Source organism: Eleutherodactylus coqui, chromosome 5, assembly GCF_035609145.1.
Source record: "Eleutherodactylus coqui strain aEleCoq1 chromosome 5, aEleCoq1.hap1, whole genome shotgun sequence".
NCBI lineage: Eukaryota > Metazoa > Chordata > Amphibia > Anura > Eleutherodactylidae > Eleutherodactylus > Eleutherodactylus coqui.
Window position 1 is genome coordinate 231,967,555 of NC_089841.1, and position 25,730 is coordinate 231,993,284.

Here is a 25,730-nt window from a genome sequence, read left to right on the forward strand (position 1 = left end):
AAACGTATTGTGCAACCTTAGGAGAAAAAAAAACAACAAATTGCCTCCCAAAGAAGAACTTTTAACAAAACCCATATGGAAAATGAAATGAACCTTCCTTCATACATGACTAGGATACATGTCTGAAGAACTGCTCCATCTCAAAATGTGGAATATATGGTGATAACGTTGACAAATTGCACAGAGAACTTAAAAAGCTGAATCATTATAGTCAAGGTATGGAAGATATGGATTGAACTTTGGTTCTTCATCACCTGATGGCTTACGTGTTCTATAAAGACAGAACGTGTGGTCTACAAAAGTATGTTTCTGGTCAACGTATCACGCTAAAGCGTCTTCAAAAAGAGATCCAAATAGGTTGATGTTATAGAGAATAAGTCTAAACTGGCATCAGATCAATACATATAACGTACAATTCCATAGACTGTTGGCATATGGTGGCCATCTGTTCTTTAGCGTTTGGCATCAGTAAAGAAGCATTCAACCCTGGTGTTTTAAGACAATAACCACCTACTGAAATGAATTATATCAAAGTACCCTCCAGGCTGTAATCACAAAATGGCATCTATTAAAAAGAGCAGCATTCGAACAATGTATTTACCCCCTAGTGACATAGTGTGTACCCTATGGGGAACACTTTCCTCTTTCCCATGTTTGTCTCTTCAAGTCTTAAACATATTCTTCAAATATAGTTTAGAAAAACATAGTAAATGCTGGATCAATGGACAGTTCTATAGAACTGGTGAATGTTGTCCATAAACAGTGATCATGTCAACTCTATTGCCCCCCCCCCCCCCCCCCCACACACACACACACACTTCCCCATTAATATACTTGTTCATGGATGCTTTTTTCAACCAGAAGAATATTTTCCAAGGAGGTGCCGTAATTGATCAATGTCCCTAATAAAGAGTTGCTATGTAACATCCATGTGTAGTGTATGGTGTTATATCTAAAGTAACGGTAGACTATTATGGTCTATTTTAGTATCGAATCATTTCACCAGATCATGAATATAAACATTTTGTGACATAACTGTAAGACTGTTACAATTTTTTTTATTCAAATGGTGCAATCAACGGCTTCTGTTCTCTATCAGTTGCAACATCACAAATTTCAACATTAAGTATACACATCTTGAGCTTCTTTCAACTATGTAGAAAGAAATAATCTCAATCCTTTAGATATGGTCAGGGCCAACAAAAGAGTAGTCACTGTTTAGGATTCTCCACCATTAACTAAGACCCTGAGCCGCCTCCATCCATTTGAGGTCTGCAAATAGTGAAGGGAGGTGGCTCAGGGTCTTAGTTCATGGTGGAGAATTCTAAACAGTGACACTGTTCTATGCAGATGTCCAAATATGGTTTTAAAGGGGTATTTCTATCTTGGGAATCTTATTTCAGTGTGTTCAAAATCACAAAACAAAGTACTCACCCATAACATGTTTAGTTCCAAAATGCTCCATTCTCCAGATATTGCAACTATTGATTCCTCTGCCATATGAACGTTTACTGCTCGTTGACAGAGAAACCAACCACCTCTTCTATAGAAAAAAAATAGCAGAGCACAGCATTAGCTGGTGGCTGGGCCAAAAGCTTGTGCACACGTGCTTCTGAGATCCCAGCCATCACATCTGGATGAAAAAGGTGCGCAAGCACCGGCCGCACCTGCTATTTCTTTTCATGGGTGAGTACATTCTTTTGCAATATCAAACACATTGAAATAGGATTCTGGAGATAAGAATACCCCTTTAATAATGACCAGAGACTGCAGTTTAGCTGATTGGCCTAAAATGAGTCTGAAAATTGACCTTTTCATTCAATCCTCCCAAAGAAGCTCTGATTGGTACCGGTAGGATTAGCTTCCATGCAAAAGCACAAGCTCACCAAGAATTCAAGGTACTACAAGCCTACAGCAAGAGCAGAATATTCCTAAACTACATGCAAGTGAACCATTAATGAGAAAAAGACTATAAAGAATGGCCACACATATACTGGTTTAACGAGCTACTGCTGATCTCGTTTTGCCTGCAACAAATTTAACTGCCTGTCTCTGGCAACATGAAGAGGAAGAAGGTATGCGAAAATAAACAGAACACCTACAAGATGTCTACTTGGCATAACTTGTAACAATAAAGCTTGATTCTATATGCCAAAATTTTGAGCCCTGAAAATGTAAACATTTGCTATTCACCTAACTGTAATGTCACGTTATAGAACTCTTCACTATTGCTACAGGCCGAATTAGCATTACAATTAGAGATGAGCGAACGTACTCGGTAAAGCACTACTCGTCCGAGTAATGTGCTTAATCCGAGTACCTCCCCGCTCGTCCTGAAAGATTCGGGGAGCGCCGCTGCTGACAGGTGAGTTGCGGCGGGGAGCAGGGGAGAGCGGGCGGGAGAGAAGGAGAGAGAGATCTCCCCTCCGTTCCTCCCCGCTCTCCCCTGCAGCTCCCCGCTCCGCGGCGCTCCCCGAATCTTTCAGGACGAGCAGGGAGGTACTCGGATAAAGCACATTACTCGGACGAGTAGTGCTTTACCGAGTACGTTCGCTCATCTCTAATTACAATAATGGGACAGATTTATCATTGAAAATTTGCCACTTTTATGGCACAAATTGCACCAGAAAACTGTCTTACATGGTTAGCACCCCATTTGCGTTTATAGACACTGGCTTGAAGAACAGAGGGCATGGTCTATTTGAACCAAAAATGTGGAGTTTGAGGGTAAACTAAGCCAACTAATAGGCTGTATAAAGTTAGACCAGTCTAAAAATTTGACAGATTTATCATCCATCAGAGTCATTGGGATAAATCTGGTGCATTTGAAGACTGTTCAGTCTAAGACTGCAATGTACAACTATTAGACATTATTAGTAAATCTACCCGATAGAATGCACAATTAAACCCATGACTTCCAAATTTTCAAAGTATTATTACTTTTCTCTACTACAAGTAATCCACTTTTAATGGTTTTAGAATAGCATCAGGTGGCCATGTCATGAAATTATCATGGTAAATAGTTTTTATATTTCAGAACAACCACAGTAGCCTACCCTTTAACAACACAGACTCTTATTTGCTATCCGTGTCCAACACAGAAGAGAGGTGGCCCCAGAGATCAAACTGGCGGCTAGGACAAAAAGGCCTAATCATAGTTTCCTCTCTCTTCCCCCTTTCTATGATGCAGTTTCTCTGGAGTCTAAGGGCCCATTCACATCTGTGTCGAACGTAGGATCATGCTGCACTATTTTGTCCATGAAAATATTGGTCTACTGTCTCCATAGAGAATGAATGGAATGGACCAACCCCTTTACAGTCAATGGCATCTGTTTGGTGCCATTTAGCTATGGCATGTGCCAAATCTGGCACCTCCGGCATTTTTATTGTTTGACTCTGTTCCCTGCAATCCAGCGTTATGGCCCTGCAGTCCTCACAGTCTGTTTTGGAATAGAAAACACCTGATTGCTGCAACCAATCAGAGGCAGCAGTAGTCAGGTGATATTCTCCCGGCATCATCGCTCAGATGCTGGGAACCATGATAGCAGAACAGTACCTGACTGGCATGGCCTCTGATTGACTGCAGCGGTCAGATGGTTTCCGTTCCCAAACAAAGACAAGGAGGGCCGTGGGGCTGCAGTGCTGGATCACTGGGGCCTAGGATAGGTAAGTATTGCTACTTTTATTGTCTTCACACATTTGGATATATGTTTGATATAGCATCCAAACAATTCCTTTAAGCTACAGTAAACTGGATCCAAGTCAAAAAGAATCATCTTCTGCATCTATCCTTTTCAAAAACTTATTGTTTGACATCCAGTAACAGAGGAGCAAGGTAGGACACAATTGATGCCTATCATGATGCCACACACTTTGCATATCTATGCTATTTTGGCACCAGTTTTGAAATTGGTTACCAGCTCACTGAAGTTTTTGTCCCAAATGGGCAACTCCAATCCAAACTCCCTATTAAGATACATGGATGTCATAGAATAGGGTAGCCTTCTCGAGACTGGTCTGTATAAGCTAAAGCAAAGAGCTTTAGATCATATGTCATAGAAAAACTACTCCCTACAAGGCAGTGTGACTACTACATTAAATCAAAGTAGTATAGTAAGCCTGACCAAGATCAAACAAACTTGCCACCTCTTCCTGGGGCTCACTATCAGGGGGAAATTACATTCCAAGAAAGACTGCAAATGAGAAAGGGAGCGTGTCCCTCAAAACGTAGAGTGGACACTGTCTCTGTGAGTAGAAGGCTTCAGCTCCACCGTGATCTCCGTGTGGATAAAAGAGCATCCATTCCTGTATGAAAACTACTGTAAACATGGGTGTGAATGAGGATATTGGCGGGCAGGGGAGGAGCGGGGGGGATAGTGAGAGAGATCTCTATCTCTCTCCCCCGATCCCCTCCGCAACCCACAGCTCACCACTGCGGCCCCCCCGAATCTTCAGGGACGAGCCAGCAGTTACTCGAAAAAGGCGATGCTCTCTCGAGTAAATACCTTACCGAGTATGCTCGCTCATCTCTACTTATAATGACAAAGAGAATACAGTATGTTAGAAATCTTTGTAAAATTTTTTTTTATGAAAAACTAACATTTTGCATTGACATAAGTATTCAGACTCTTTGGTATGAATACTTGAAATTTAGCTCTGTGGGCCTCCCATTTCTCTTGATGATCTTTAAGATGCTTCTACACTTTGATTGCAGTCACCTGTAGTAAATTCAGTTGACTGAACTCAGTTTTAAAAGACGCACCCTCTCCATATTAGGTCTCACAGCTCCCAATGCATATCACAACCAAAACCAAGCCGTCAGGAGGAAAGAACTGCCTGTAGAGCTCAGAGACAGGATTGTGTGTAGGCACATACTTGGAGAAGCTACAAAAACTTTCTGCTGCACTAAAAGTTCCCAAGAGCCCAGCGGCCTCCATAATTCTTAAGTGGAAGAAGTTTGGAACAGCCAGGACTCTTCTTAGGGTTGGCCAACCCACTAAACTAAGTAATCAGAGGAGAATGACCTTTGTAAGAGAAGTGACCAAGAATCCAATGGTCACTGCCTGAATTCCAAAGATCCTGTGTGCAGATGGGAGAAGCTTCCAAAAGGTCAACCATCATTGCAACACTCCACCAATCTAGCTTTATGGCAGAGTGGCCAGAAAAAAGCCTCTCCTCAGTAAAAGATGCATGGAAGCCCATCTAGAGTTTGCCAAAATTCACCTGAAGGACTCACAGACTAAGAAAAAGAGATCCTCTTGTCTGATTAAACCAAGTTTGAAGTTTTTGACCTCAGTTCTAAGCATTATGTATGGAGGAAACTAGGCGCTGCTCATCACCTGCACAATACCATCCTTACAAGAAAGCATGGTGGTGTCAGCATAATGCTGTGGGGGTGTTTTTCAGCAGTTGGGCAGGGATAATGGTCAGGGTTGATTGAAAGCTGAATGCTGCAAAGTACAGATATTCACAATGAAAATCAATGATCCAGAGTGCAAGCGGCCTTAGACTAGAGAGAAGGTTTATCTTCCAACAAAACAATGACCCTATGCACAGCCAAAACAACACAGAAGTGGCTTAGAGATAACTCTGTGAATGTCTTTCAGTAGTTCAGCCAGAGCCCTGACCTGAACCCAATCTAACAGCTCCGGAGAGACCTGAAAATGGCTGTCCACAGACAGCCACCATCCTACCCGAGAGACCTTGAGAACATCTGCAGAGAAGAATGGCAGAAAATCCCCAAATCCAGGTATGCAAACTTTGTGGCATCATACCCAGGAAGACTGGAGGTTTTTATCTCTGCCAAAGGTGCTTCAACTAAGTACTGAATACAGGGTCCAAATATGTCAATAATATTCATTTGTCATTTTTTAAACATTTCCAAACCTTTCGAACATTGTGTTTTCACTGTGTCATTATGGGGTATTGAGTGCAGAATGATGAGCAAAAATTTGAATTTAAAAACAAAATTTACACAAGGAAACAGCATAACAAAACGTAAAAAATGAAAAGGTCTGAAAGACTTTCCAGATCCACTGTATGCCTCATCGGCTAACTTTGTTACAATGACATTTAACAATTCACAAGCCATTGAAAATGTCAAGTTAAAGTTTGCGAAATCTTGGGTGCCATGTAATATTACATTCTTCTACGGTTTACGGCTGATCAGTGGACAACATTCTTTTGTGGAGGGGTTATCCGGTTAAGACAATCCATTTAACTCAAAATTACCTTCGGCAAAAGTGGCAACCCCTTTCACCCATAATTCTACAGTGAGTCATTTTCTTTTTTACTTTCCTTCTGGAAGAATTTAGTTGTGTGTTGAAATGTTCCAAATACAGTAAGGAAGAATGCAGACTTCAAAACTCACCAATATATGAGGCTTAAGACGATTCAAACTGGTCAGAGTTGAAATTGTGTAAATCTAACTTTCTCTTTATCATCCACATGAGTCTTTATCCTACTTAAAAACAAGTTAAACTATTTAGAGACTGAACAGATAACTTTTCTTATTATTTTAACAACAAGTTGCTAATGTTTTGTATCCACCATGTTGGGTTGGATTTTTCAGAACTATCTAAAAGAAGAACTTTCTTTGTTGCCCACAGCAACCAATCACAATGCAGCTCTCATTTTACTAGATCAGTATAAGAAATGAAAGCTGCGCTGTGAGTGGTTGCTTTGGACAACAAATATATTTTTATAGAAGAGGTTCACAGTGTTCTTGGGAGAAGTATTCTAAAATTTTGTAAAGCACTATATTCAAAGGATTTCAATGGTGAAATAATGGAATGTAATAATTCAGGAGGCCTTATCAAACATTTTTGTAAATAAAACCCAATGCAAAACACGATTTTTGATAGTGGTCAATAAAGAGGTTTTCCACTAATTACATTTACCATCTACTCACAAGCAGTCTCCACGTTCCCCAGTGATAGAGCGGTGCTCCACATGACACCATTCAATGTCTATGGATATAGTAGAGCGCAGTGCTCCGCTATCTCTGTCCGCCCCTTACAGGTGAAAGGAGGGATGATCACACAAGCAGAAGTGGTGAAATCAAGTAATTTTAACAATTCAGCACATCAGTATAATGGTAGCCATATGGTAGTCATTTCAGGTGGAGGTTTTCTGCAAAACTTGTGGTTCGTTGTAGGTCTATGAAGGTTGATGCTCTTAGATGACAACGTCCTGAGTAAAAATGAGAAACCGTAAATTGATCTCTGCTTTGATCTGTGCATTTGGCTGGGCTTGTATCAATGGGCTGTATATCTGTAGTTTGGCATGAACAAACTTCTAACCCCTGTACCCTACACCAGCTGGGAAAATTCAAAATGGCAGATCAACTTTTCCAAAGATATCTGCCTTCAGCAGGCATCTGCCATGCTCAAGCTCATCACGAAAAAGGCACAAAATAGTCTAAACATGTCTTTTTCAGACATCCAAAGCTCAAGCCGTTTTCAGTGGTCACTGCACTTTGAGACAACTTGTGTTAAATATGATAAATATCAAAAGTGCAAATCACTTTATTAACCTAAAATGATGTGCCGAAAAATCCTTTAAAGTGCTGAATGTTGAAGCATGCCGGTACTGCAGAGTGTAAACCCAGCCTTTTAAATTTTTCCCCATTTGACTTATGTTTACGTATACTTGAACTTTGCATCAATTAAGCTAGCATCAAAGGTAGACAAATTAATAACTGGATGCACGTGGGCTTTTTATATAAGGGTGGTGTTATAACAGTAGGTCGTACATATTATTGCTGTTATCATTCAAAAGTACTAGAACATATTTACTGTAAATCACCTCTAAAATAAACTTAGGGTGGTTTCAAATCTTCACCGGAGATTCCGCCTTCCTACTCAGTTCGGGAGCAGTAAAGGGGAATCCCCCGGCTGAATGGTTTCATCTCTGAATGGAACCGAACAACGCTGTACGAACCCCATTGACTATAATGGGGTCCGCCCACTTTCTGCCCAGCTTTTGGACAGAGGAAAAAGCGCTGCATGCAACGCTTTTTTCTGGTATTTTCAGCCCGCATCTGTGACGGAACATGTGACGCACATGTGAAACCACCCTAAGTCTTGTAAAGGTCCATTTACACGCAAAGATGATCGCTCAAAACTCGTAAGAAACTCATAGTTTTGAGCGATCATTTTGCATTAGGTACAAAATGGGCTAATCAGCCCAATAGTAGCTGACTAGCTTCATTTGTATGTATTTAAAGAACAGCGGATGGTCTGTTCTCTAAATACATTGTTTTTGTTCTGCCGCGGGCAGCAGGCTGCATACAATGTGGAGAACACAGCATACCTTCCCTCTTATCAGGGACAGCAGCTTGTATGCTGAGCTGAACTCAGCGACAGACGAAGAGTCCACGGTAGGTGCACAATGGGCACACATTTTCACGCAACGGCTATCGCTCAAAAGCCGTCGTTTGGATCAATTTTGAGCGATAATCGTTGCGTGTACATCAGCCTTTAGACTTTAAAGTGACCTTCCAGTTTCAGGACAAAATTCTGTCATTGGACTGGAGTATGGAGGGGGTTTATTACCTGTACCTGATTTCTTCACCCAAACCTCTTTTCCACTGGTTCTGGTTTCCACTTTTGAGCAGCTAAGATGGCCGCCACCATCTTTAAACTACCTATTCACCTACAACGCATTCACATTATTAGGGCTACTAATGCACTATACTTGCTTTGTGATTGGCCAGTGCTGCTCATGTGATCAACACTGGTCGATCACAGAACAGTGTATAAGGTACTTAGAAAAAGGTGGTGGCCATCTTGGCCACTCGAAAGCAAGATCCAGAACAGGCAGAACAGAAAGGCGACTGAGAAGATCAAGTACAGGTAATACGCCTCCTGCTCCCTCTGGTCCCAGGACAGAAATTTGTCCTGAAACTGGAGGGTCACTTTAACATATAGGTCCACTGAGATGAACATGTCTGTAATAAAGGATGTGGGTTTTGTGTTGCAAATGGCTGGTTAGTACTGGTTTCCTGAAGCTACAGGAGTTATGGTAAACCTCTTACTGGTACATTGTAACAGAAAAATGAGGAATAAAAGACTGACATTGATAGAAGCATCATCCAGTTGAGTACATCTTCGGCAAAAACATGAAAACATGGGACTTACAACATGCCACAAGTCGGGCAAGAAATCCAAGTTGTCCATGTAATGAGCAAGAGGACTTCTAAGACAGCTGACTATGGGCTCTCCTATATCTTCACCACTGTTCCGTTGTAATCCACACAGGTAGTAAGGAGGACAGGGTGTAACTTTCTACCCTGCCCTGACTGTTGCGTATGGGGCACTGTTTTATGAAAGTACTGAACCAATTAGAGGTTCAAATAATTACAAGTATTTGTCACCAATGTAAATAAATAAAATAATCAACAATGCACAAAAATATTCTTTATTGTTGACGAAGCTGACCATTAATCCAACCATTCTAATGATCATTGACGGAAATACTGAATACTGTTCTCGTTCCTCAAGTAAAAACAGAAACTTTAATGCAGATATAAAACTTTATAATCCTGTTTAGATTCAAAGGCAAAAAACCCAACCTGACCTGAGTCTGTTACAACCGTAGGGAAGAACTATCAGTCTAGAACTCAGGATAGGAGAAAGATGCTGATAATGACATGTTTGCATCACAAATAATTGGGTATACTAATACTCTATAACTAACCCATCAGTTGTTCAGTTGTTTGAGCCAAAGTAGCTCAAGATGGGTTTTCAGACTTAATTATAAACAATTCATGTTTTCATTCACCAACAGCGAGAAGATATCTCAGAAAATTAGGAGGACTTTGTACATAGTACAAGGTGATTCAAACGTCAGGGCCACCTGGAATATCTTCTGAATGAAATGAGATACAAGTAAGAAACTCCATAGAACACTTAGCTGGCTGGGGAAACGTTTTGGCACTCTGGTGGGGCCTGTCGGTCATCTTGGTGGCAGCCATCTTGAATTCAGCCCAAGACATTTCAATGGAAAGGGTGGTCATGGGATGCATGACTTAAGGATAGAAGTTCATCAGATATGAATACAAATTTTTTTTCAATGCCTACAGCCATTTTCGAGTTCTGTATGATGACATGTTAAGTATTAATAACGTTATTGTATTAAATTATGTGGTATGGAAAAACACTTATCACATGTCTTTTCAGGTACCAGAAGATGCCATCAACAATCCAGGACGAAATGAAGATCATCCTGATGGTCAGTAACAGAAGTGCATGCGAGGTGGTTGTGGCTTTCAATCAAAAACACCCAGGAAGACAGCCAGTGAGTGCATGAGGTGTCAGTAAATGGATTCAGAAGTTCAGAGAAAATTGGTAGTGTCCAGGACAAACCAAGAACTGGCTGTTCGAGAACTAGTTGAGAAAACTGAGAACTAGTCGAGAACTGATGTGAATCAACCATCATAAGGATCCTTCATCTTCACACAACTTCTTTTGCAATTCGTATGAGTGCCACTTGTGTGTCTTGAGTATCCTCACGACAATTGGTTGGCTCACCCTATGCTCCAATGCCAGTCTCCTGGTGCTTTTATGTGGACTCATTGTGAAAACAGTTAGCACAACTGTCAACACCTAGGGATCTGAAACACTGCTCAGATGACCAGTTTTTGATTTGTTCTGGACACTACCAGTTTCCCTGAACATCTGAATCACTTTCCTGTCAGTTCATGCACTCACTGGCGTCTTCCTGGGTGTTCTAGATTGAAAGCCTTAACCACCTCACATGAACTTCTGGTTAGGACTATCGGGATGATCTCAAGTCTATCCTGAATTGTTAACAACGATTAGTGTTTTCAATACCACATAATTCAACATAACTTTATTGATACTCAACATGACATTAGCCATAACTTGAAAATGGTTGCATGTATTGAAAAATGTAATTCCCTTATCAATTCCTGATGAAATTCTAACCTTAAATGATTTATTCCATGTCTCCCTTTCCATTGAAGTTTCTTGAGCTGAATACAAGATGGCCGACAGACACCAACATAACGCCAAAATGTTTTCCTTCACCCATCTAAGTGTTCTAAAAAGTTTCCTACTTGTATCTCTTTTCGTTTAGAAGATATCCGGAGTAGCCCTGACTTTTGAATCACCCAGTATATTAAAAAGTTGAATAACTTTTTCAATATGTAATAATTTAATTAAATATATATAACATTGCAAAATCGCTTCTGTGAATAGAAAGCTACTGTTTCCCAGAATTTGCAATCAAGTAAATAGTTGTCAGACTTAATTTATCTACATAAAAGTCAATTTCTTAAAAAACATATTCCAAAAAACAAGAAATATGCTTACATGCAAGGAGCCTTAACGTAAGGTACCCTTACACAGGGCAATTATTGCCAAATACTTACTGAAAACAGCAAATTCAGGCGATAGTCGTACTATGTAGACACGGTCCCCAACAGCGAGAATTCAGTCATCTGTCAGAGTCACTTGGTTGTTAGCGGTATTAAAAACCAAGCAACTATTGGCCTGTGTAAACAGGAGCTGCTCAATGTTTGAGCGACTCTTTTGTACTAAGGATATGGCCGGTACGATCAAGCTCCAGTATCATGGAAGAGACTTCAAAAAAGGTGAATTCCTTCCATAACTCCATTAGAGTTTTGGAATGCAAATTGTATAACATATGGCATATATCTGTATATAATGACTGCATTGCAGTTTGAAATAGCATGAAGAACAGATATATTACGAGCTGAGTCAACACTTAGAAGTGAACCCTTGAGTACTGTACCACAAATTTTTGTGATGTCACTAAAGGGGTTGTCCATAAACTTATGGACAGATGGCGCATATAGAGGTAATAAAAAAGTGAGTTGTCCCGCTACAGCAGTGTGGAAGCTAAAAACTACAATTCCCATAAAAACCCTGGTGCCCATTTTTTGCAGGAACTCTATGGTCACATGCTTGTGACGTTTCATTCTGTGGCCTTGCACACAGAAGAGGATTTCCCATGTGATCAGTGACATTTTCTATTCTCAACTACCGTAGGAAGGGGACACGTGATTTAGAATACAAAATATAATTTAATTCAGGGGTAATATACCAAGAGCGCAGCTATTCGACATGCTTGCCGGCAGCTGAAACGGAGCATCTACCAAAGACGAAGCATATTAATAAGTGGGTTAAATATCGGCACTATTGATTGAATCAAAAATATTTTTAAAGGCTGGATAACCACTTTAAGAGAGGAGGACCCCTTCTAGAGGTTTCCCGTCTTTTGGCCAGAATGGAGAACATTTACAAAAAGTGTCCCTCCCTCTCTCTGGAGGACCTATTCTGTATTGCAGCCCATTACTTTGAATGGGAATTGTGTAATGCCTCATTTCTCCTCTGGTGGCACTGCAGAAAAATTAAACACTGCCAGGATTTCCTACAGATTACAGCTCATAGCTGGTGGTCCACCTATTTGATCACATTTTTATCAAGAGACCCTTCTAACAAGTAGGGATTATATAAAGCGAACGACCCCTTTAAGAGCAATTGCAAAGAGTATTTTATGGATAACCAATTATTTCCATAGCTTTGTACTGCTCAATTGCGCTGTCAAAAAGAGAGGACAACCACTCCAACTCTGCCTCCAATGTTTGGAACAATTGGATCCATATTCAGAATAGTAAAAAAACTGTGGTTTAATGAAATTGTGTTAATTAAAATAAAACCTTACATACTGAGACAAAAATGACAAAAAATATTGCCGACTTATCGCGAGGTTTGTAGTATGTGTGGCACCTCACGTTTGTCTTCTTTGGTTCATCTATTTAATTTCCTCACTATGCACTTCATTTCAGAACTAAATATCTAAAAAAACATGAAAAACAGATGCAAACCAACTACATCTAACATATATTTCACGGTGAACCATTTGAGGTCTCACAACCATGTTTTTTTTGTCTTTGCAAGGCTCCATATCAGGGTCACCTACTTTGAAGCCTCCATTTTCTGGTTGAACTTCAGTTACCTCATTCAGACCATGGCTTCGTATACCAAAAGCCACTTCCTCTCCAAAACATCAAGTGACCTTCTTAAGAAAAAAACCTACAAAAAATGCTGATGGAAATTGCCTACTTGAAGGTCCTTCTGAACACACAGTCATTAACCATATACACTGCCTTCCTAGAGCACCTTTGTTGAAAGCTCAGACAATTATGAGGAGATGGTGACCACAATGGAGAAAGAAGCTTCCTACTATACATGGTGGAAGAGCTTTGTGCTACGAACTCTGGATAAAAACCAAAAAAATAAAGCCTGCTTATAATGAAGGACAAGGAGGATCTCCAGCTCCTCTCTGGTCAGGAGAGGACTTTCCATACAGTAATGAGAGAACAGCATGTTTATGGCTTCCTTCCTCCTTCAAGCAGGTCCTCCACTGAACAACAACCCCTTCCTTCCCTCCTAGACAAGGCATTTCAACCCAACCTTCCACGTCAAAGTCGGTTTATCAGGGAAAGCGATGCAAGAAGACCTCTTAATAGACATGAGGAAGGTTGGGGTGGGGGGAAACAATCTAAACAGGTCATGTTGGCCATTTGTAATGTCCCACAGAAAACCCCCCGCTGTGTCTGTCACTATGTGTCTCCACAGACGAGAGAAGGCGGACATCACCTTCTCACATGGGGGGTTGTTGGGTAGAGGAGGGGGTCAATTAATGAATTCATTAATTAGCCGCCCTTCTTCTTCATCTCCTCCTCCTCCTTCCACCACCTCCTTTCTTCTCCAGACAGCACACCACCCCTTCCAACCAACCGTACTGTGAAAGCCACCCCAAACCGCAGGTCATAACAAGCTCCTGAGATAGACATTACAGATATCTAGCAGGACACAAAAAAAACAATAGCAATTAAGGAGAACAAGACTGGAATGGCACTTACTCTGGACGTGGCTTTTTTTTTGCTTCCAGCCTTCTTGTTTGTCCTCAAGAATAATCAGCCTTGTGCCTTGTAGGAAGCTGGAGAGATGGTGGTTCTCCTCTCTTTGGAGTTCTTTCTTGCAAGCTCTTCTCAGCAATGGAGGATTGCCATCTTCCTTGCTTTATTTCTCCTCCTTCTCTTCCTTCACTGGCTGCTTGCTGCTGCTGCTCTGCAGCTGCAGATGACCTGAAAGATCCGTCTCTCCTCTCACTGAGTGTGTATGTGCGTATGTGTCTCTGCCTCTCTCTGAATAATGAGCAACCAGAAGGGAGAGGGAGAGTGAGAGAAGACAATCTCTACCACACAAAAAGCTAGAGCACCAGGGGGTGCACAAAGTCTTTCTAATAGCAAGGAACGTGGAGACATGTCTCCTATCTCTGCTAGAAATAGGCAGGCAGAAGAGAAAGCAAAGGGCTTGCAATGAAAAGGTCTTTTAAAAAAGCCTTTTTTTTGGGGGGGTGGGGGGGGGGGATGGGTTTGGGAAAGGAGAAGAAACTTTTTCTTTCTGCTTCTCTTGTGAATGTTGCAGGAGTCATCTGGAAGTGGAACACGTTTTTTTTTTTGAGATGTAAGGATAGGGTGGGGCTTTTTGTAATGTCACCTACAGCAGATTGCCATCTCTTCCAACACATAGTCAGTCCAGTTTATACCAGAGCAATGCAAGCTTGCTTCCAAAGGGAAAGGGTGGGAGGGAATGGCTTTCTGGAAGGATACAAGTGTATTGTATGATGGATGCAATGCAATGAGCACATTTGGGGATGTTTAATGGATAGGTTGAGTTTTACACTGATCTTTTTAAAGGGGATTTGTAGAGCTTATGTGAGATTCTGGATGATGATGATGATGATGATGATGATGCTACTCAAAAGTCTGGTTAGCTCAAGTATTTTGCTATGCTGCATTCTGGGCAGGATTCTGCTGGGATTATTTCTGCCACCCTGCGCAATTTATGTTCTACAAGGAGCTAACCAGGGGAATGTGGTTTGCTACTATGATTGAAGGTGCTCATGGCAAACATGTATGCGCCTAATCATTTGCAGTGAGCACCCCACCATCTAACATGGTGATAACCACTTCCATAACCCCTAAAATTCTGGTTTGGCTGAAGTTAACCCCACGTTTCCTACTATGCTGAAATCTGGAGCAGGTTTCTGCTGGGATTTTGACTGCCCTTGTGCAATTTATGTTCTACAAGGTGCTAACCAGTTTTCTACTATAATTGAAGGTGCTCATGGCAAACACGTATGGTCAGTTTTCAGCAGGACCACTTTATGTTATTCTAGAAGACAAACTCATGCAACTAATTGTGTTCTGTCCAAGCCAGTTCTACAGGGGCAACAAAGAAGCTCTCCAGCAGGGTGACGACTCCTCTTATGAGGACTCCTGTGAATGTGCATATGCATTCCCAGTGAGCACCCCACCATCTAACATGATGATGACCCCGCCCCTAAACCCCAAAAATTCTGGTTTGGCTGTAGTTAACCCCAAGGTTCCCACTATACTGAAATCTGGGACAGTCTTCTGCTAGGATTTTATCTGTTGCTGTAAAACGTATGTGCTACAAGGTGCTAACCAGGTGAAAACTAACTTTCTGCTATAATTGAAGGTGCAAATAAATGTGTTTTCAGGTTTAAACAGGACCACATTTATGTTATTCTAGAACACAAAGTCATACCAACACTTGTGTTCTGCCTTTGCCAGTTCTACAGGGACAGCAAAGAAGCTCTCCAGCAGAGTGAGGACCCCTCTTATAAGGACTCCTGTGAATGGGCATATGCATTTCCAGTGAGCACACCACCATCTAACATGATGATGGCAACGATGAAGAACCAACCTTTAACCCCTTAAATTCTGGTTTGGGTGTGGGTAGCCCCAACATTACTACTATGCTGAAATTTGGGCAATCTTCTACTAGTAATTTTTAAAATCATGTTCTACAAGGTGCTAACAGTGAAATTGGGTTTTCTGCTATAATTGAAGGTGTAAATGTTATTCTAGAACACAAAGTCATGCAACTACTTGTGTTCTGTCCATATCAATTCAACAGGGATAGCAACAAAGTGCTCCAAGGTAAGTACCCCTCTTGTGAAGACTCCTGTGAATGTGCATCATCATCTCCAAAATTCTGGTTTGGCTGTTCGGTTTTCAGCAGGACCATTTTATGTTATTCTAAAAGACAAACTCATGCAACTAGTTGAGTTCTGTCCAAGCCAGTTCTACAGGGGCAACAAAGAAGCTCTCGTGCAGGGTGACGACCCTTCTTATGAGGACTCCTGTGAATGCGCTTCATCATTTCCAGTCAGGACCCCACCATCTAACAGGATAATGTTGATGACCCTGCCCATAACCCCTAAAATTTTGATTTGGCTGTAGTTTACCCCAAGTTTCGTATTATGCTGAAATCTGGGGCAGGCTACTGCTGGGATTTTTCTGTCCTTGTAAACTTATGTTTTACAAGGTGCTAACAAGGGAAATTTGGGTTTCTTCTGTAATTGAAGGTGTTCATGGAAAACACAAATGTGGTTTCAGTTTCCAACAGGACCACGTTTATGTTATTCTAGAACACAAAGGCATGCAACATCTCTCCATGTCAGTTCCACATGAATAGCAACAAAGGTCTCCCTGGTGAGGATCCCTCTTGTGAGGACTCCTGTGAATAATCATTTCCAGTGAGCACCCCACCATCTAACATGATGATAACCCTTCCCATAATCCCAAAAATTCTGTTTTGACTGTAGTTAGCCCCAAGGTTCCTATTATGTGGAAATCTGGGGCAGGCTTTGACTGGGATTTTTCTGTCCCTGTAAATCATGTGTTCTACAAGGTGCTAACCAGTGAAATTTGGTTTTCTACTATAATTGAAGGTGTAAATGTGCTATTCTATAACACAAAGTCGTGCAACTACTTGTGTTCTGTCCATGTCTGTTCTATACAGATAGAAACAAAGCTCTCCAGGGTGAGGACCCCTCTTACAAGGACTCCTGTGAATGTGCATCATCATTTCCAGTCAGCACCCCACCTTCTAACAGGATAATGTTGATGACCCCGCCCATAACCCCTATAATTCTGGTTTGGCTGTAGTTTACCCCAAGTTTCCTATTATGCTGTAATCTGGGGCAAGCTACTGCTGGGATTTTTCTGACTCAGGAAAACGTATGTTCTACAAGGTGCTAAACAGGGAAATTTGGGTTTCTACTGTAATTGAATGTGTAAATGTGTTATTCTAGAACACAAAGTCATGCAACTACTTGTGTTCTGTCCATATCAATTCTACAGGGATAGCAACGAAGCTCTCCAGAGTGAGGACACCTCTTATGAGGACTCCTGTGAATGTGCATCATCATCTTCAGTGATCACCCCACCATCTAACATTTTGATGACCCCGCCCATGGCCCCTAAAATTCTAGTTTGGCTGCAGTCTACCCCAAGTTTCCTATTATGCTGTAATCTGGGGCAGGCTACTACTGGGATTTTTCTGACCCAGGAAAACTTATGTTCTACAAGGTGCTAAGCAGGGAAATTTGAGTTTCTACTGTAATTGAAGGTGATCATGGCAAACACAAATGTGTTTTCAGCTTTCAACAAGACCACGTTTCTGTTATTCTACAACATAATTTCATGTAACCACTTGTGTTCTCTCCATGTCAGTACTACAAGGATGGCAACAAGCTCCCCAGGGTGAGGACCACCCTATCTAACATAATGATGACCTTGCCCATAATCCCTAAAATTCTGGTTTGGCTGTAGTTAACCCCAAGTTTCCTAGTATGCTGAAGCCTCTGACAGTCTTCTGCTGGGATTTTTTTTTGTCCCTGTTAAACCTGTTCTACAAGGTGCTAACCAGTGAAATTAAAGGTGTTCATGGCAAACAAATGTGTTTTCAGGTTTCAACATGTTACTCTAGAACACAAAGTCATGGCACTACTTGAGTTCTTTTCCATGTCAGTTCTACGGGGATAGCAACAAAGCTTTCCAGTGTGGGGATCCCACTTATGAGGACTACTTTGAATGTGCATAATCATCTCCAGTGAGCACCCCACCATCTACGGTAATGAGGATCGCCATAGCCCTAAAATTCTGGTTTGGCTGTAGTTAACCTTAAGATTGCTACAATGCTGAAATATGGGGCATTCTTCTGCTAGGATTTTTGCTGTCCCTTTAAAACTTATGTTCCACAAGGTGATAACTAATGAAATTTGGTTTTCTACTATAATTGAAGATGTTCATGGAAAACAGAAATGTATTTTCAGTTTCCAACAGGACTACGTTTATGTTATTCTAGTACACAAAGTCATGCAACCACTTGGGTTCTCTCCATGTTGGTTCTATAAGGATGGCAAGAAGCTCTCCTTGGTGAGGACTCCTCTTGTGAGGACTCCTGTGAACAGTCATTTCCAGTGAGCACCTTACCATCTAACATGATGATGACCCCTCCCATAACCCCTAAAATTCTGGTTTGGCTGTACTTAACCCTAAGGTTCCTACTATGCTGAAATCTGCGGCAGGCTTCGGCTGGGAATTTTTCTGTCCCTGTAAAACGCATGTTCTACAAGGTGCTACCAGTGAAATTTGGTTTTCTACTATAATTGAAAGTGTAAATGTGTTATTCTAGAACACAAAGTCATGTAATTACTTATGTTCTGGCCATATCAATACTACAGAGATAGCAACGAAGCTCTCCAGAGTGAGGACCCCTCTTATGAGGACTCCTGTGAATGTGCATCATCATCTTCAGTGAGCACCCCACCATCTAACATGTTGATGACCCTGCCCATAACCTCTAAAATTCTAGTTTGGCTGCAGTTTACTCCAAGTTTCCTATTATGCTGTAATCTGGGGCAGGCTACTGCTGGGATTTTTCAGTCTGAGTAAAACTTATGTTCTACAAGGTGCTAACAAGGGAAATTTGGGTTTCTACTCTAATTGAAGGTGATCATTGCAAACAAAAATATGTTTTCAGCTTTCAACAAGACAACGTTTCTGTTATTCTAGAACACAAAGTCATGCAACCACTTGGGTTCTCTCCATGTCAGTTCTACAAGAATGGCAACAAGCTCCCCAGGGTGAGGACCCCTCTTGTGAGGACTCCAGTGAACAGTCATTTCCAATCAGCACCCCACCATCCAACATGATGATAACCTGAATAGACTTCTGCTGGGATTTTTTCTGTCCCTGTTAAACCTGTTCTCCAAGTGCTACCAGTGAAATTTGGTTTTCTACTATAATTGAAGTTGTAAATGTTATTCTAGAACACAACGTCTTGCAACTACTTGTGTTCTGTCCATATCATTTCTACACGGATAGCAACAAAGCTCTCCAGAGTGAGGACCCCTCTTATGAGGACTCCTGTGAATGTGCATCATCATCTCTAGTGAGCACCCCACCATCTAACATGATGATGCCCGCTCATAACCCCTAAAATTCTGGTTTGGCTCTAGTTTACCCCAAGTTTCCTATTATGCTGAAATCTGGGGCAGGCTACTGCTGGGATTTTGCTGTCCTTGCAGACTTATGTTCTACATGGTGCAAACCGGTGGAATTTGGGTTTTTCTTCTGTAATTGAAAGGGGTTCACGGCAAACACAAATGTATTTTTAGTTCTCAACACGACCATGTTTCTGTTATTCTACAACATAATTTCAAGTGTTATTTCCATGTCAGTGCTAAGTGGACAGCAAAAATGCTCTACAGGGTAAGGACCCCTCTTATGAGGAATCCTGTGAATGTGCACAAGTATTTCCAGTGAGTACCCCACCATCTAACATAATGTTGTCAATGATGATGACCGCTCCCATAACCCCAAAAATTCTTGTTTGGCTGCAGTTAATCCCAAGTTTCCCACTATGTTGAAATCTGGGGCAGTCTTCTACTGATCTGTCCCAGTAAAACGTATGTTCTACAAGGTGCTAACCAGTGAAAATTGGTTTTCTACTTTAACCAAAAGGGGTTCATGGCAAACACAAATGTATTTTCACTTTTTTTAAAACAATACACTTTATTCTAGAAGTCGCAAATAGGCATCAATTTTTTTTAACAAGTAGCTCCTCCATATTGAAATCTGTCTCTCTGCATTCTACTAGGGCTTATGGCCATGGTCTATCAGCTGGTGCATTATTGGCTCCTTTTTCAATTAGTTATGTTTTAGTGTTTTTTCTCTCACCTCAGTGATTTTAATTTAGTTAATAGTGAGATAGCATAGGAACTGAAGGATGAGCGGTGGCCTTGCAGTGGTCAGCCAGCTTATGTGTTTTGGCCAAAATGCAGAACTAACACCCGCATTTATCAGTATTTTTTGCATGCAGTTTGCTACAGATTTCGGGGGAGCCCAGGATGTCAGCAAGTGTGACCCACTGTGTTGATACAGGGTGATCTACTGCTTTCCCAGTAGGGGTTGTAATCCTCTATGAAGTGGCGCACCTATCTGTGTCTGACATCCTTGGTATCAGTTTACATGTGCAGACTATGTTTGTTTGCAGCCCCCCCTCCCCCAATCTAGGCTGGGTTGAGTTGAGTGTCTACACAGAACAAGTAGCTCCTCCATATTGAAGTCTGGCTCTCTGCATTCCACTAAGGTTTATGGCGATTGGGCCTGCCCTGCAGTCTATCAGATGGTGCATTATTGGTTCCTTTTTCAGTGAGTAATGTCTTTGTGTTTCTTCTTTCACCTCAGTGATTTTAAAGAGGTATCAAAATGAAAAGGAGGCAGTGGAAATGCAGAGTGCATAATAAACAGGCCTGAAGAGCTGATGGTGCATGTGATGGTACAGAGTGTGGAACTGTGAACCAACTATACACAATAGGCTGAAAGGAAGAGTTTATCAAGGACTGGACTTTTTATTTTAAGAATCTTTCTTATTTGCACTGTCCCCTTCATCTTCTCCTGCTTCCATTTCTTTGTCGCCATCTTTAATTTCTTCAAGCATGTCTCGCTCTTCCCCTGAATCACCCGCTTCCTCTGCCACCATTATTACACTTGCTTCCTCCTTTTTCAAAGAGCTAATGCTCTGATCATCCAGTTTGGTCTCCTGTTTTGACTGCCCACGTTCAATGCATTCCAATCTCTCCAGAAGAGAATCTACTCTCTGCTTTATCTGACTAAACTCCTTTTTGATGGTCTGTAAATCATCTCCCTTCAATCTACTAGACTTTGAAGACCCACCATGCAGACCACCCTTGGAGTTGAAACCACTTTTTCCACAATGGGATGTATTCCCGGATACTCTTTGACGTTTTGAAGGTACAACAGCCTAAGCTATTGGTGGTGCTGGAGGTGGCACATGAGCTGCAGTATAGCTGTTTTAATAGCCCCGCTGAAAATCATAGTCCAAGTCAAAACATGACCCATACATATCAGCTGCTGATCGTTTGATTCCTCCTTCTCCTCTGTATGCTTTGGGCTCAGCAGCCAAGTTGATATCCAGGACCTGCCCAGCTATCATTCACCCATCCTCCCTTGCTTCAGCAGTGCAGGCAGTGAGATCGAAGTTGTATTGCACAAATGCAAAGCCCTTGTGTACAGAGCCGCAAACAATCTTGCCATATTGAGAAAAGATTGCTTCTACATCTCCTCTCTTCACCCACTAATGTGTTTAGGTTTCCAGTAAATACTCTGGAGTTCAAAGAGCAAAGGTCTGTTTTGTTAGTGACGTTGCTCGCCATTGCTCTACTCCCTACCATAGCAATTTGGTACTTATAGTTGGCGTTTCAAAAAAATAAAAATTCTTTGCTTCTTCTTTTGCTCTTTCACATGCGATCGCTGAAAGTTCTGGCTTCAGCGAATCAATGGCAAAGCGGGTAATACTATGGACATAGGTACACTAGCTGAGAGGTATCGGGAAATTTCTACAATCGTATTTTCCGTTCTCAACAGGACCACATTTATGTTATTCCAGAACACAAATTCATGCAACCACTTGTGTTCTCTCCATGTCAGTTCTACAGGGAGAACAATGAAGCTCTACAGGTTGAGGACCCCTCTTATGAGGACTCCTCTGACTGTGCATAAACATTTTCAGTAAGTATTCCACCATCTAAAATGATCCTCAAAATAATGACGGTGATGATGACTTCACCCATAATCCCTAAAATTCTGGATTGGCTGTAGTTAACCCAGGGTTTCCTACTATGCTGAGACCTGGATCACTTTTCTATGGATATTTTTGCCGATAACCAGTGAAATTTTGTTTAATACTTTAATTGAAGGTGTTAATTGCAAACACAAACGTATCTTCGTTTTTCAATAAGACCACCAATAAGTTACTCTAGAACAGGATTTCATGGTAACCTCTTATTTTCCTCTATGTCAGTTCTATAGTCAAGGGGATGGCAAAAGAAAATCTTCAGTGTGAACATCCCTACTATAAGAACCTGTAAATGGGCATCATTACTTCCATTGCGCTTCCCACCGTGTAACTTAATGCTGGAGAAGATAATCATCATCTCATGGTGGCTAATGCCACTTTAACCAAACCCCATCCAAAAACAGGAAAATTCTGCAAGTCTTACTTGACCCCCAAGTCATAATCAATGAAATCTAATATGCTGTTGATGACTACCTATATTCCCCACTTATTAGTTCTACAAGCATAGCAAAAAAATGTCTCCAATGTGAAGATCCCCTCTTATGAAGACTCATGTGAATGTGAATGGGAGATTAACTGAACTCATACATGAATTTTCAAACCTTTAATGAACCTAGGACCACCACTAATCACCAAGCAGTCTTGGTCCCCAATAAAGTCCTCAGTTTCAATGAAGAGGTGGTGTTTGGCCACTCGTTGCTGAGATATAAGTGAGTTGCAAAACATAGCAAGTCAGCACCTCGGAATTTCAAAATTATTCCATTGGTGAGGAACCATGCATGAATAGCCACCAATCCACCAAATCTGGGAATGAGCCTTTAGAATTTAGAGCAAGGTGTCCACAGCAAGACTGTTCGGGGTGTTAGTGTTATGGCAGTTTTATAGATATCATTAATTGCTTTTGCAACTCATTTCCAAAAAGATTAAATCAAGAGACAGCTCCATAGCATATGGAAGAACGTTCCTTCCTATTTTCCACATCTCCAGCATAAGCCTGAAGAATGCAGGTCTACTTTCAACAAGATTTGAGGTATTTTGTACTATCTAGTCAAAAGTGAATGAATTCTTTTCAATTTGAACACAATTTGAGAATCCATGGAAATAAGAAAACATTTGACTAATCTTAGCTGGAGAATATGTGCAACCCAAGTCTTTCTCCTTAGAGACCAGATATAAGGGTGTGAGGTTTCTTCTTTTGTAATAATGTGTATATTTAAACAAAATGTTCCTTTGTATGAAGTTAAGTTAGTGACCTCTTTCCAATGGTAGGTGTGTTCATCTATTGCTGTCGAAGCTACCACCACCCGTGAGAAAGAATGACAGAAAGTATTCAGCTTGAGTATGGTGGGCCGTACTAAGTATGGTAGGAACTGTATTGGTAGTAATAGTGAGGGAGGTGCTGGGAGCACATATTTGGTATTAAGATTAGGCTGTTCATCTGATTTTTAACATAGTTGGACCAAATACAAAATAGATCTGTCTAGGCATTTTTGTTATTTTGTTTCAAGAAATAAATAAAAAATCTTGTATAGCGCCAACTTATTCTGCAGCGCTTTCAGGTAATTTATTTATTACCCCCCACCAAGCTGGGTTCTCATTTTACCGACTTCGGAAGGATGGAAGGCTGAGTCAACCTTGCGCCAGCCACCTGAACCAAGTGGAGATTGAACTTGCAACCTTCAGGTTGTGAGCAAGAGCGTAAGACTGCATTTCTGCTGCCTTAACACTCTGCGTCACACACATCTAAGCTAATTTGAAACTTCTGCTAAAAGCAGTTCCTAAGGTAGACTAATACGCAGCTGATGTTTAGGTGATGGTCAACCTTTTCTTTCATCGGGAGAGCCTCTTGTCTTTTGACCACAAACTGGAAAGCTGTTTACTATATTATTTGTACAAATTACTTCTTAAGGTTTATAAATTTTCCATCTTTTAATCTAAACTAGTAAATGAGGTTTTTTGCACACTTTACAAGTTCTATCCCCCTCTATCAAGTCCATGCCTCCTTTAATATGTTATGCTGGCCTTACAATCTGCTGAATAGCATTGCATACTGTTATTTAAAGGGGTTATTCAGGCAGCGCCTGCCAGGATACATCAGCATCGGAGAGGAAGCGCTGCTCTAACCTCTGTATAGTGGCTAGCACTCAGAATTGTAGGCTCAGCTCTCATTGAAATCAATGGGACCCCAGCCTGCAATCACAAGCGAGGTTCCCATTAATTTCACTGAGAGCTGCATCTGAAATTACTAACTCCGGATGCTGCACAGGGGTCGGAGCAGTGGCTTCCCCTCTGACCCCGTTATAACCCGGCGGGCGCCGCCTGGATAACCCCTTGAATCGATGATTATCAAGTACACCAGGTCCTTCTCCAGTAGTGACTTTTGAGGATATTAGTACCCATATCCATAACTTTACATTTATCTTTATGGGATCTAAGTTGCCTAATAGATGTCTTTTAATCCTATCCACTAAATTAAGAAATAAATTGAATACGTGAGGTTTCAATATTGAATACTGGCATATACCACTTATAAGACGGGACCAGATTATAAACAATGAATTAGAACCATTTGACAACTTCTGTGTTTTATAAAATGATGCTTGCTGTAGGTTACTCCTCAAGGAGCTTTCAACAATACATGAGCACCACATTTCCTTTGCGCCATTTGGAGAGTTTCAAAATATTTTCAACAGGGCTACAGAAATATGTGAACAGAGCTTTTTGAGGACTCTTGGGTGTAAGCCATTTTCTCTCAAATCCTACTTCATAATTATTTTGTAAAACTGTGCTTCACCTTTTTTAGTGTATGAATGCTTGTGTTACTAGGAGTATTGCTCTGTTGCCATCAGCCTTCTACGTGCATAGTGCTTCTTGTGATGTCCCACAGTGACTGACACTGCATTATGGTGGTCGTTCTGGGGTCCTACATGCCCCAACTGTGACTTTATGATTATATATATATATGGTTCCCAAACCCACCCAGAGCAGGGCAAGAGGTGAAGTAAACACAAATTTCGTGGGAAAACTATCAGCCAAGCAGGGGTTAAAAGGGCAGCTTAGTGTTAATGGTTAAAATCCCATGCATTTCGTATGGTGTTACCATATTTTTGTCTACCCCTATATGTCTATATATATATAGATATATATATGTCTATATATATATAGACATATAGGGGTAGACAAAAATATGGTAACACCATACGAAATGCATGGGATTTTAACCATTAACACTAAGCTGCCCTTTTAACCCCTGCTTGGCTGATAGTTTTCCCACGAAATTTGTGTTTACTTCACCTCTTGCCCTGCTCTGGGTGGTTTTGGGAACCATCTGGTAACAGCAGCTGATTGGCTCAAGCCCCTGACCAATGGAGCCTTGTTGCTCAAGCAGATGTTCACGTCTACCTGTGGTGCCCCAGACATGCTCTAAAAGGCCAAATATGGGTACTGTACAGGCCAATCAATGGTCATCCTTGCAAGGCATGTCTTGTGATGACTTCGGTAAGTGGACGGGCATTATACTGTTCGAAGATACCACTTTGGATGGTGCTCATGAAGCATATGATGACATGGTGTACCATTTTGTCCACTAATTGGCAGATAGTAATTGTTCCTTCAAAAACCTTCAACTCAGTCCTGTTTTCATAATTGATTGCCCCCCAAACCATGACTATGTGTGGCACTGGTAGTGGAATTGGG

General features: G+C 41.2%; 1 protein-coding gene and 1 pseudogene across 2 annotated transcripts in view; both read right to left on the bottom strand.

Annotated features, from left to right (window-relative positions):
- ZNF462 (zinc finger protein 462) overlaps window positions 1-14,212 on the bottom strand; it is an 85,435-nt gene extending 71,223 nt beyond the window's left edge. The window contains exon 1 of one of the 2 annotated variants that reach the window (XM_066604313.1): window positions 13,916-14,212. The gene's annotated coding sequence lies outside the window, so the exon portion shown is untranslated. The remainder of the gene's footprint in view (window positions 1-13,915) is intronic. The other variant, XM_066604312.1, reaches the window with a different exon arrangement.
- Window positions 14,213-20,792: 6,580 nt separating this feature from the next.
- LOC136627068 (heterogeneous nuclear ribonucleoprotein C-like) lies at window positions 20,793-21,612 on the bottom strand (annotated as a pseudogene).
- Between the last annotated feature and the right edge of the window lie 4,118 nt (window positions 21,613-25,730).